This window comes from Neolamprologus brichardi, chromosome 4 (assembly GCF_056152115.1).
Source record: "Neolamprologus brichardi isolate AB-2024 chromosome 4, ASM5615211v1, whole genome shotgun sequence".
NCBI classification, from domain to species: domain Eukaryota; kingdom Metazoa; phylum Chordata; class Actinopteri; order Cichliformes; family Cichlidae; genus Neolamprologus; species Neolamprologus brichardi.
The window spans coordinates 10,650,628-10,663,478 of NC_142107.1; the positions used below are offsets into that span (position 1 = coordinate 10,650,628).

General features: G+C 42.3%; 1 protein-coding gene across 8 annotated transcripts in view; it reads right to left on the reverse strand.

The window, feature by feature from the left end:
• Window positions 1-12,851, reverse strand: part of cep112 (centrosomal protein 112) — a 120,340-nt gene that overhangs the window by 15,428 nt on the left and 92,061 nt on the right. The gene's annotated exons all lie outside the window — the stretch shown is intronic.

Consider the following 12,851-nt stretch of genomic DNA (forward strand, 5'->3'; position numbering starts at 1 on the left):
AAGTTGTCTTTTACCAAATATATATGGACCTAACCGCGTCTTACTAACCAGGCTCGGTAACAGCAGCACTGTTTCTTTTAAAAATTATAATTTCTGGCTGCAAAGAAAGCAGCATAGCTGCCATCAAAATGCAAACACGAAGGCTTCAAACTACAGAGACCAAAAACTAGTGGCTTACATCAAGTTGGCTACATCTATGTCTTATATACAGTCTATGATTAAGCTGCAAACGTCTGCTATCATCTTGTAAAACCTACCCACTGTGACCCTAATGTCACCTACAACTATTCTTAAAACAGCACCGTGGCAGACAATATAGATAAGCGTCCTTAACAGATCACACCCCACCCATCTCTTCCTGTCCCACTAGTGATTCCCCGCAATGTGACACAACATTTCTCGACCTCATCTTCTGGGAAGTGAGGCTGACCTCACTGGTGACGCGTTTTTCTCTTTCTTGTGGGTTCTACGTTTGATGTACTCAAAGCAAATCTAAGTGCAAAAGTTCAACCCTGGTTCCTTCATTAATAGAATCATATGGGATGTTTCTGCAGATGAACAGTACAGCTTTGTGAGTCAGAAAGATCTGCAGATACTCAGTCATTAATGCCGTCAGACACAATGCTCATATTAAGCGAATTAGCAACAGATACTGTGCTGAAGCTGATGTGCATGGTCTGTCTGACCTTGACTTTAATCAATGAGGGCACTTGTTCAGACACAAAACCTCCAACTGGTGTTTCATTATTGATTCTTCATTTTCTCAGTCTAACTTCCACTGTTGTAACTCTGTGCTGTACATATAACATGTACTGCAGATACACACAAGTAGTCAACATACGCACACAGTTCTTTTCTTTAGTACTGAGTGTGTAAGTACATGAATGACCATGTGTATAATATTCAGCAAAAACGTCTCCAGATGCTGAGGGTGATATGGTCTGTATCAGTCATGCAGACTGGGATCATTGAAAACAGGGCAGGAAGAGAGGATGGGGGTGTAAGGGAGGAGGAGGAGGAGGAGGGGGGTCTGATTTCCTTAGGAAGAGATGTTGGGAGGGGATATGAACGAAGGAAGCCTGAAAGTGAAAGGTGTAAAAAAGAAAGTGAGAAAAGCAAATTGCAAAGGATTAGCTTGAGAAGACAGCAAGAGAAATGTGACCACATCCAGAAGAGTGCAAGAGGAGAGAAAGTTCAGAAAGGTGAAAAATGAGAAACAGCAAGATACCGAAGAGGAGGAGGGACATGAAGGAGAAAAAAAACCCACGTGGCCGGAGTGAAGAGATAGGGGCAGCGGTTCTACTTCTGGCGCACGGTACATCGGTTGGGGGCTTAGAGGTCTCTCTCACCTCTCCATCAGCAAAGTGCCTCTGCCTTTCATTCCAAACTTTGGCTCAAAGGATTAGCGAGGCACACGCGCACACAAGCACCAACAAACACACCGCTCAGAGCGATCCATACAGGTGTAGGCATGCATTAATATTAACAGCAAAAGTTCTAAAAATGTGAGCGCTACACTCTGCAGTCAAATGAGTGCGCAGTTACTGCGTCGTGCGCACACAAACATACACGCGGCGTCACACAGGCACAACGATGCCTGAGTCATCTTTCCTGGGTGGTCCTCCTGCGCAGATAAGGCGAGCATGTTTCCCCAGGGTGAAGTAAAAGCAACAGAGGGCAAGGAGAAAAAAAAAAGAAAAGCAAAGAAGAAAGAAGGGAGGAATAGTGGGAGGAGGAAAAAAGGCCAGGGGCCTCTTTAAACTTGGTGTTTTGTTAGGAGCTGAGCTGCTCTTCATGTGCGGCGGGGCCTTCTATTTGCAGCGTGCTGTCAGAAGTTTCTCCCAAAGTCTGGATTAAAGAGATCCTCTAATGACACTGAGGCTGGACGACTTCAGACAGCAGCAAAAACCTCACACTGCACCGCCTCCAGCCAAGGACACACACACACACACACACACACACACACACACACACACACACACACACACACACACACACACACACACACACACACAGACAAGGGTAAGAACAGATACATACACAAGGCGCACAAAGCACACAGACATACATAAGCAGAGACACAGTTTGTGGATTGCGCCCACACACACACACACCAGCTTTAGTAGAACAAGGCGGTGTGTGTGTGCATGGCTACTGATCTAATAGTAAATAATAAAGGAGGTGCTAACCTCAAGGAGAGATGGATGGCCAGAGAGATGAGCACAGACTTTCTTTTATCTGCACTTTTATCAAAGGATTGTGGGAAAGGTAAAAAAGTGAGTGTAAGAGAGAAGCTGTAGGAGGAGGAGAGAGGTCTCCCTCCTGAGGTGTTAAGAGAAGAGAAACTTTTGCTTTTGCTTTGCTGTTGGTCTGTCTTGTCTGTGTGTAGGAATAAAAAAAAAAAGAAAAAGAAAAGTGGTTTAGCAAGTGGACCAGGACAGCCCCACTGAACGATAACACCGATATTGGTGTGAATTGACTTGCTTTCAGTGCTTTAATGCTTTTCAGTTCTTCTTCCCAGAGTTGATTTAGAAGTAAAGCGGGAAGATAGCGTGATGGCAGCAGTTGTGGAGCAACTCCTGAGCGGTATATCGAACGGTTATCTTGCCCGTCTTTTCTGGTACTGATGAAAATAGTAAGACAATTGCCACGTTAATGAAGACATGTTGCAACCGAGCTATGCCCACTGGGGGGAACGCGCTGTTCTCGGTCTTCCCGTCTCTTTCAGCTGCTGTGAGCTGCGGTAGAAAGAGAATAGGAAACGACTATAAAACATACACCATATGCCTGCTGTGTGTGCGCGCGTTTGTGTGTGGGCATTCGTGCATTTGTTCTGCTTATCGAAAAGGACGCATATGAAGTGCATCCTAAAAACTCTTGACAACGTCTTATGAAACATAGGTGCTCTTTTGATTTCAGAGTAAATCCTCAGATTCTTACCAGGATTTAAAAAAAGAAGTTGCTACAAACAAAAGGGGGCAAGATTATGTGATGCACATCTATTTAATATCGTTTCACTGCACAGAATCAATCTGGTGTCCTGCTGATGGCTAACCACTGTACAGCACTGTAATTTACATTAAAATAAAAATAAGTGGTTACAACAATAAATAATGTTGTGGCTATTAAAATAGTAAATCACCATTCTGCGAATGCCAAAAAATATCTTGCACTGAACTTACTGACAATTTTAGTGGTTTTCTGAACTATATCGCTAACTCTTGTAGGTCTTATTAAGTGATATTATGCAATCTGTGACCTCAGCCAAGTTCTATGGTATCCTTCAAACTGAGGAGCCCAAGCCAAAGCGCAAAAGAGCTCTTGGTTTCTTTGTACATTGCATAAGGTTTGTGGTTTGGTGAGTAATTTCCATTTGTTGTCTGCAAATATGCTCTCTATGAGCTACTCTACTTCCCACGTTCTTTTATAGCATCCTGGAATGTTATCTTTCTTCTACTTCCACCTCCTCTGATATGTGGATCAAACGCTGCTGGGAATCGGCCCCACGGCCGGAAAACTCATCAATCAGCCGACACAATGCACACGTGTGGAGCAAGCACGCACGCACACAAATGCATACAGGAAAGAGTGGGAAAGAAAAAAAGAGGGAGAGCAACCTTCGCTTTCACACGTGCTATAAATACAGTGTGTATACAGATCCAAGACTATAACTTTCTGGCTAATGCTGATGCTGACATAAAGGACAAACCGGAATTAGCTGGAAGTTGGAATGTGGGCTTACTTGACAGCACGGAGTTAAGAATTAAGAGAACAACAGCCATCGGTGGGGTACAAGAAGTGCCCCAGTGTGTTTGCTCCTATATTAAGAAATATACTTTAATTAGTGATGCTAACAAACACGCCCAGGAAGTGAGAAAGTCGTTGGAGGAAACCACAGATTTAAATAAAAGTGCCTCAAAACAAAAAGCCACCGAAACAGAAAGGTTACTGAATGCCTCTCTTAGCTCTCTCAGTGTCACAGTGTCATCATCACTAAATGGACTGGTTCTTATATAGCGCTTTTCTACTCTTCTGAGCACTCAAAGCGCTTTACACAACTTGTGCATTCACCCATTCACACCCATTCGCACAAGCACATTTCTCTAGGTGCTTTCTAGATAACATTCACACACATTCATACTCCGATGGATGCATCGGAGAGCAATTTGGGGTTAGTATCTTGCCCAAGGATATTTGGCATGCAGACTAGGGGAAGCCAGGAATCGAACCACCAACCTTCCGATCAGTAGATGACCTGCTCTACCACCTGAGCTACAGCCACCCCTTTCAGTCTCTACTCTAGTCTCATTTAGCCACTTGCTGGTGCTTCTTCAACATTTACAGGCGGATTATTGACTGAGGTTTTTTTATGTTGCAGAATGAAACTGGAAAATATCTAAAACACGTTAACCACAGATCTTATTTCAAGCATCTAACCAAAAAAACCCACGTAAAAACAAAAACACAGACTTTGAAGCAAGAGAACAGGAAGTGGCACTCTGCGCTCACCATTCTCTCGTCTCTGTATTGCCAGTTGGTCAAAAGACATGTAAACATCCCTACCAAAGCCAGCCAGTATCTGACCAGGGTCCAACGGTGGCTGAGAGGAACGCCGTGGACCAAGTTGAGGGCTGATAATGGATAACTACAGACTCATTGCTGTGTCATACCAAAGAGGGGTATGAGTCTCACATCTTTAAACCACAAGTTCAGATAATTCTACAAATCACACAACATTTTCTGAGTTAACTCAATCTGTGGTTAGCATAAATAGTTACATATATTTTGGCTAACTGGACCAATATCTAAAAAAATCTAAAAGTAAAGAGCAGTTTAGTTTATTTTCAGCAAGTAACATCAACCATTTCAGATACCAAACACACAACACAAATGAAAACTGTATTCACGCCCACACACATACACACACAGAGGAAAGAGAAGAAGAAGAAAGAGAGGAAAATGATGGTTCAGATGGTTAACAAACAAATGTGCAGTTCAAGGTTGACACAAAGAACTCGGATGTGTTGAAGGACGTGGACGGACACAGAAACACGGGAGACAAATGGACACTCGCGTACACACACACACAACTACTGAAGTAACTCTTTGCCTCTGCTACAGAGAGTATCCAGCGCACCTGTTCTTGATCCACTGCTGCCATTCCTTCCCACAGGCAAAGTCATCCTTTCAACCCCCTCAGAAACTAATGCATATATAACTACAGAACTACAGACAAACTGCAGCTGCTACAACTAGCCTCCTTAATGTGTGCATGTTTGTATGGCTGTGTGTGCGTGTGTGCATGCACAGGATCCCTCATTATTATGCATGCACAAAAAAAAACAGCGTCTAGATCACATGGACTACATCTACTGCAAATTTAACCAAGAAACACACTGTCTAATGCACAAAGAACAGTGCACCTCACATATTCACTCTCATCCTCAAACACTGTGAGACAATGGTCACTGTTGCATTATGTAATGTGTCTCCTGTCACTTCACCCAGAGGACACTACAACAGGACCTTCTCTTTGACTCGCACTAGAAGCTACTGCTGGAGGAGCCTGGATCAAAGGTGTGTATCCCTGTCTTCAGTGTGTGTGTGTGTGTCTGAAAACACTGAATATATGTGGGTGTATGTTAGAGAATGCAATACTATTGGAAGATGTACTGTAGAGACAAGGGCACTAACTCAAAGCTGTGTTTGTGGGAGAGTTTGAGGGAGGGAAAGACACAGATAAAGACTTAGTGAGAAGAAAATGGGAGAAAGAGAGTGTATGTAGGTCCACGAACACTAAGTTACAGAGGTGTGTGTGTGTGTGTGTGCGTGCGTGCGTTTCGGGGGACGTGCGCGGCAACATTCGGCAGGCAGAAAGACAGGAAGCACTGCTGTGGGGAGCAGGAACAGCAGTGCTGATCAAAGCCCAGGCGGGTGACACTATGGGCGGAGTGCCATTGTTTATTCACCAGCCACCTCTCCCTTTTGGCAGGGCGAGGTGAGCATGTGTGCTTGTGTATGTGTGTGTGTGTAGAGACAGAGTTTGAGACAGAAAGAGTTCGAAAGATACAGAGTTGGGAAGATAGGCTCTGAGAGAGGGCATAGACAAGCCGTGTGTATGTGTGTGAATGTGTGTGTGTGTCTTTGTACCTTTTTTCTTGGCAAGCTAATGTGGGCTTCAGTTCTGTCAGATTTGGCAGCTGCACATTTCAGGCAAGTGTACATGCACACTCATAAATACGGTCTGACACACACATGAACACACAGGCCAAAAAGAAAAGAAAAGAAAAGACATTACCTGCAAACACGGCCACATAGACACACATTATGTGGTCAAATAATCCAGATAAACTCACTATTAAACACATTTACCTCTAATCGCTATGCATCAGAAACGGAAAACTCCACACAAATATGCAGACGCTTAATAACAAAACCACAAGAAGCGAAGCGGTTGACATCAGGAAGTGAATAATCCTCTAAACAAACCACTAGCTATGTGTCACGGTGGTCCAGTGGCCAATATCACCTTTAACTGCTATAAATAGACAGGACGCATGAAAACAAACAGAGAGCATTGTATCGCTTTCACCTTGCACAGTCCTTTGACACCAGCCAGGTTCCAGTGCACTCAAAGAGACTTGCCAACTGTTATGAGATAATTGGCACTCTAAAATTAACTGGATTAGGAATGGTGAGTCACCACCATAGACTGTATATAATAGATGGCTTCTGGCTTGAAAAGTAAAGTCAACAACATAAATCTGTATTTCTCCTTTTGGCCATAAGCGGGCGACTCCAATGGTTGCAAAAGAAGTCCAATTATACAGGAGTCTTTGGGAAAATGACTCATGAATTAATTGATATATAAATAAATAGTCTCCATATTAGTCTTAATAGTTAATTTTGCAGATTAGCGTTAAAAAAAGAACTATAAAATCTGGCATGTTTTATGGTGGGCCGACATCGCGATTAGTAGGATGCCACTGTATGGGTGTACGGTGTTCAAAGGCCAATATACCGAGCAGAAGGCTTCCACATGGGGCTTCACAGTGCCAAACTCCCTCCTTAAATTTCAGTCTAGAGTTATTTACCACACTTTAATATGACTACACTGTATATGGGTTATTACTCATAAAAAATGACATTAGGGAGAAAGGTGAAGGTACCATTTATGACACTCGAGCTTTCTAATGAATGCGCTTCTGTTTATTCTGCTCATTTGATTTGCATATTTTGCAAAAATTGAGTTTGAGCCAAAAAAGAAAAATATTAAATAAAACAACGAGCTAAAAGTAGGTTCAGTTCAGCAGATTTAGAGGCTGAGTCTGCTCATTATCCTGGACCAGGGCACCGTCTGCAACTGTTTGCAACACACACTTCAACATTTAACCTATTTGCGACTCAAGCAAAAATGTGCCTGGGAAAGCAAAGCTAAGGGCCCCCGTCTGCAACAACATGGCAAGCAGACAGACACTAAAGCTCGCCCTATGTACGTACGCACGCTCCCACGCGCACACCGCACGGATACACTACTCCACCTAAACGTCATGTGTACGAAAAAAGGAAGATAATGAGCATACTTAACTGTACTGCCGCTGTTCTAAAAAAAGGGTTTATGAGATACAAAGGTCTCTGTAGTTAACACCCACATTTAAGAAGTCCAAGTACAGTAGAGCCACAGAGGGAGCTAAATTCAGGCTAGAAACGGCAGAATGGGGCTGGCGAGGAAAAGAAAAAAGAAAAAGGGACATCTGATCTGGTGCAGCATGCATTCAGAACAACTGTTTTGGGATTATCCCAATTCAAATGCACGGCTAACTTTGATGTTATTTTCTTCCCCTCCCATTGTCTGAAGCCCCTCGCTCTCTTCATAATCCGAGCCCTTTGAAGTGAGCAGCGTGGAAACAATGTCAGCAGGCGACACACTCCCTCCAATGGCCCACTGACAGCTCTCCACCATCTCTTTCTTTTTTTTCTCCCCTGCTCTTTCCTCCTTTCGTCTCAATCCTCGCACGTCCTCCGTCGTTTCCCTTTCTTCTCCTTCACTGTATGGGATCTCAACCTTCTCTTTCAAGATCACAACAAATCTTTGTTTTTCGTCTTTACTTTCTCTCAGTTTATTTGATGTTTGTCTAATCTTACTTTCCTCTCCCCCATTCACTTCTCCCCCTCACGTCTGGCCTTTAATAAGCAATTCAACCATTAATTAGAGCCTCGTTAGCAGGTGGTTAATACAGGGGGATCATAATAATGAGCGTACAGATAATGGAAACAGAAAGCGGCCGTCTCCTCCAAACAGAGATGCTAAGGCCTGTGTCTTGTAAAACAGCACACAACGGGGAAGTCGGCACGTGCGTGTTACTGTGTCGTGTTGCACTTAGATTACAACAAAAGCGCGATGTGATCTACAAGTGTTGCATGCTACAGTGCGACACAGACAGTAACCAATTCCTTAATCAACATGTCACCATGTATGTGAGCGTTTGGCCAGTAATTGAATCACATAAGAATGCTTCTACAGTTCTGATGTTTAATTTAGACACTGAGCGAACAATGTGGAAATGTATCCAATGTCGCAAATATTTTTTTTTAAATCAAACACCTTTGATTACCCTCACAGCAGAACAACCAGCCCTCAATTTTTGCAGTGTTTCCTGATTTATCTCTGCCAGAAGTGAATGTCTTTATGATGCAAGCCAGATCTGAGTCTGTTTGACTTATAGGAGTGGTGCTGACTTACTGAGACTCACTGAATACTTGAAGGTTTTGATATGCGTCTGCATCCGCAAGTCTGCTAGGGTCTGAATGATGGAAATTTCATCATTAGACGATGAGCAGAAGAGTCCATGTTGATAAAAACTCTTTGTGATGGAGAGGACTCGTCCACAGAGACTAAGTTACAATGCAGTAACTGTCCATGTGCCTTTCAGAGGAAGCATAACGGGAAGTACTACTTGGGTGTCCCTGTGCCTGTGTGCAAGAGTATACTATAAGGCTTTAATGAACAGAGTTAACTGTACGGTAGCTGATAATATGCTAGCAGCAGACCTCTACTGACGTCATATTTTTTGTTTTGCTAATGCCAGTGCTTTATCAATCCCCTTTGGGGTTGCAAAGAAGGCCATCCGGCGCAATAGTCTACCAAAGCAAGCATGTGGAGCTACCTGTTGTGGTGACCCCTTGTGGCAGGGGAGGAGCTGAAAGTCACTTTTTGAATGTCAGCACTTTACCAATTTCGCACAGGCCTTAACAGCTAAAACATTTTCCTGCACGTCTCATTTCCTGCCAATTCTCGCCATATGTCCTTACACTTGCCCCATGATGACATGAAACATTGGTAGTGGTACTGAACTTGTTGTAGGGTCGAAAGCATGATTCACAGACACTGTCACCCAGCACAGTGAATGATGAACTTTCCCTGAATGTGATTTGAAAGTTTCTTTTTCATTCAAATGTTGCAGTTAAAAATTCCAGGGACGTAAACCCGTGTAACGCTTGCTAATTTGGAGTTGTATGGCGATGCCAGTGATGTTCTTTGGAGTCAGCACTTAATACACTGGATGACATTTTAATATTATTATCATTACTGCTGATATTAGGCACTTCCACGGGTCTCTTTGCTGTTTTATCATTAAGTCCTAACTAATCTAGTACACGGCTGAGATTGTATAAAGTTATGAATAACACCTGCAATTATATTTCAATAACTGATGTTACTAATTAGACATTTTAATACATAAAGCCCTGATATTTCCATTTGTGATCTGTGTAAAGTATAATTGGAATTTGTCTGATAATGACATTTTTAATGGCCCAAACGGGGCTGCATGGCGTCAACGCGTTAAAGCTCGTTAAAGCGTTAGCGCCGTCCAGTCCCTCGCTAACGGAGATTTGCCGTGTTAATGCGGTTATGGTGTTAACGTCATTTTGACAAGATTAATGCTGACAGCACTAGTAATTTAATAAATAATCCAGCAGTAAGAAGTCGCTCATTCAGGTGCTCAGAGATTTTGTGTCACCTGTTTGTAAAACAGGATCAGTGGAAACATTGGTTATGAAAACTTTCAGTAAGCAAGACTCAAGACGGTATCAAATTCATTTGAATAAATGTTGAGTGTCAGTGAATGTTGAGTCGTTAGGTCAGTTTCTACTGTACTTCTTAATGCTGTCACATTAAAAAAAAACTTCCTGAAGTTTTATTGTATCATTTTAAGAATGAGTGTAAGGGAAGTAAAGATATATCAGTCCAGACAGAAACTAAACAGGGCTTTGCTGATGTATCTGGACTCAAAGGACTACAGCGAGCCTTTACCGTTAATCACATATGGATAAAAATGACAACACAATAATTGAGTGTGGGGGCCGGACTAGTAATTTAAGAGAAAACAGGTTGCTTTTGTGCACGTTTGAGCGAGGAGCGCCTGGGATTCCAGGGCCTGGAAGGAGAAGAGCTCTGAAGAGAGGCTCACGGACCTGCCTCTTTACTATATGAGACAGCTCCAGCCACAAACAGACAAGGTTGTGTTTGGAAATATGTCCTGATCCCAGACACAACAAGTCTTTTTACAGTGAGCCACACCCAGTCAACTGCTATTTCAACTGTACTTCATTCAGCTTCTGGGAAGAAGAGGAATACAAGAAGCAGATTCCTTAAAAGAAATTCACATGGACCAGGGAAAAGGATTAACAAAACAAATACTGCTTCTGCTATATGTATATATATATATATATATATATATATATATATATATATATATATATATATATATATATAAATATTTTTTTTTTTTTAAATGGTAGACACCATAGTGTGACAAGTTACTGCTTTAGCATTCCTGTTATTACAGTATCTTGTTTTTTTCCAGTAAACTCTCTCTCTTTTTTTTATAAAACATTACATTTTTTACAGAAGCAAAAGAGAAAAAAAAGAGTAAAATGTTAAAAGAAATGAGCCAAAGTGTAAAGTTTAACAGTAAAAGAGATTGTCAGAAATGATAAAGAGGGGCTATGACTTAAGACGTTGGGTGAAACAGAGAGATTTATAAGATTCAGCCAGACACAGAGCACACAAGCCACTTAAAGTCACTATGGAGTTTGCAGCGAGCCATAAAAATGACAGAGCACATGCATACAAAGAGGCAGTGCGCTTTAACTAAAGAAAAGCGACCCGTGTCTACTCTATAAAAGTGAAATCCAGACGAGGCTTTTTTAGAGCACGACGTTTACTGACGTACCCCCAGCTCTGCTGGTGTAAAAATACTTTAGATATACCAAACACTGCAGAGACCACTGAGAAGAGGAACTGTGTGACTGCTGGGACTTTATCATCCTCTCTTAATAATGCATTATCAGGGATTGTAACATCTAGTTCTTTTACTGAATCAGAATAACTATTAAAGTGGCCAGCACTTTGGACAGAAGCTCCTGTATTTTTTGTTGGTGGTAACCTCCATCATAGTTAATAGTGTATTTACATTTACTGACATAAAAAGTAAGTTCAAGTTTTTGTGAGGGTTCGGTTACTCAAAACGCTTCTCCTGCCAAGCATCCTCATACAGTGCAAGCCATTTGTGGTAGGATAAAAAACACATATGTGAAGTGCTTCTTTTTCTGTGTTTTCAGCCAGTTTGTCTTTAAATATCAAAAAATACATTCTGGCTTACACAAGAAGTACATAACTGCAGCTGCTACTTTCTCTTGTGAGCTTTCTTGCCAGTTGTCAAGTTGGGCCCCAGTTACACAGACCTAGAGGCCAGTCAACGGGAATGGCAACCACTTGTTGCTGGAGAAAACATTCCCAGATTGGTTGGTGAGCGGTCGCTTGCTGTTACTAAGTGAAACAGGTCTCAAAGAAATCTACAAGAACGTCCTTGCCTGGTTGCCTATTGATTGTGTTGAAGACACCAACTTGTTTGCAAACACTTGCAAACTGCTTGTCGAAGCAGTAGTGAAACTGTGAACAGTGAGGCCCAAACTTCCAGAAACGACCCACCAACTAACTGAGGAACACACATTTTTCCTTAGCAACCAGAGGCTGACAACCTGTCTCTAGGACTTGTGACAAAAGTGTAACATGTGTCATAGCAGCTATAAATCTAACTGAAAACAATAATATTGACTATAAATTCAGGTCTGTTAATGAACTAATTATAGTTTAGTAATTTTAGGAAATATGTATTTTATAAAATTCCTTCCATTTTTTCTACTGCTTACTTGCCTCGCTTCTGTCATTCTGCCCCAGGGCAGCTGTGGCTACAACTGTAGCTTGCCTCCACCAGTGGGTGAATGTGAGAGTGAATGAATAGTGGAATTGTACAGCACTTTGAGGGCCCCGAAAAGCGCTATATAAATGCAATCCATTATTATTATTATTATTGTTATTGTTCCCAACCTGGCCAAGAGACAGAATCTCTCCAGTGTGCCCTGGGTCAGGACTGGGATCTCCTCCCAGTTGAGCACGTCCAAAGCACCTCATCTAAGGCGTTCAGGAGGCATCTGAGTCACATGTCCAAACCACCTCAACTGGCTCCTATCAGTGCAGACAAAAACTGGCACTACCCTGAGCACCTCTGGGTGACTGAGATCCTTACCATATCTCTAAGTCTTGGCCTAGACACCCTTTAGAGAAGGATGATTTCTGCTGTCTGTATCTAAAACCGTATTCTTTCAGTCCTTTGCCAGAGCTTCATACCTTAGCCACAGGTGAGGGGAGGAATTTTATATCGATTGGCTTTACCTTAGCTCTCTCTTTTCCACAGACAGTAAAAGTGTCTGTATCACTGCGGATGTTGTACCAATCTGCTTGTCAATTTCCTGTTTCACTGTCTAATCTTAAGCAAGTCTATAAG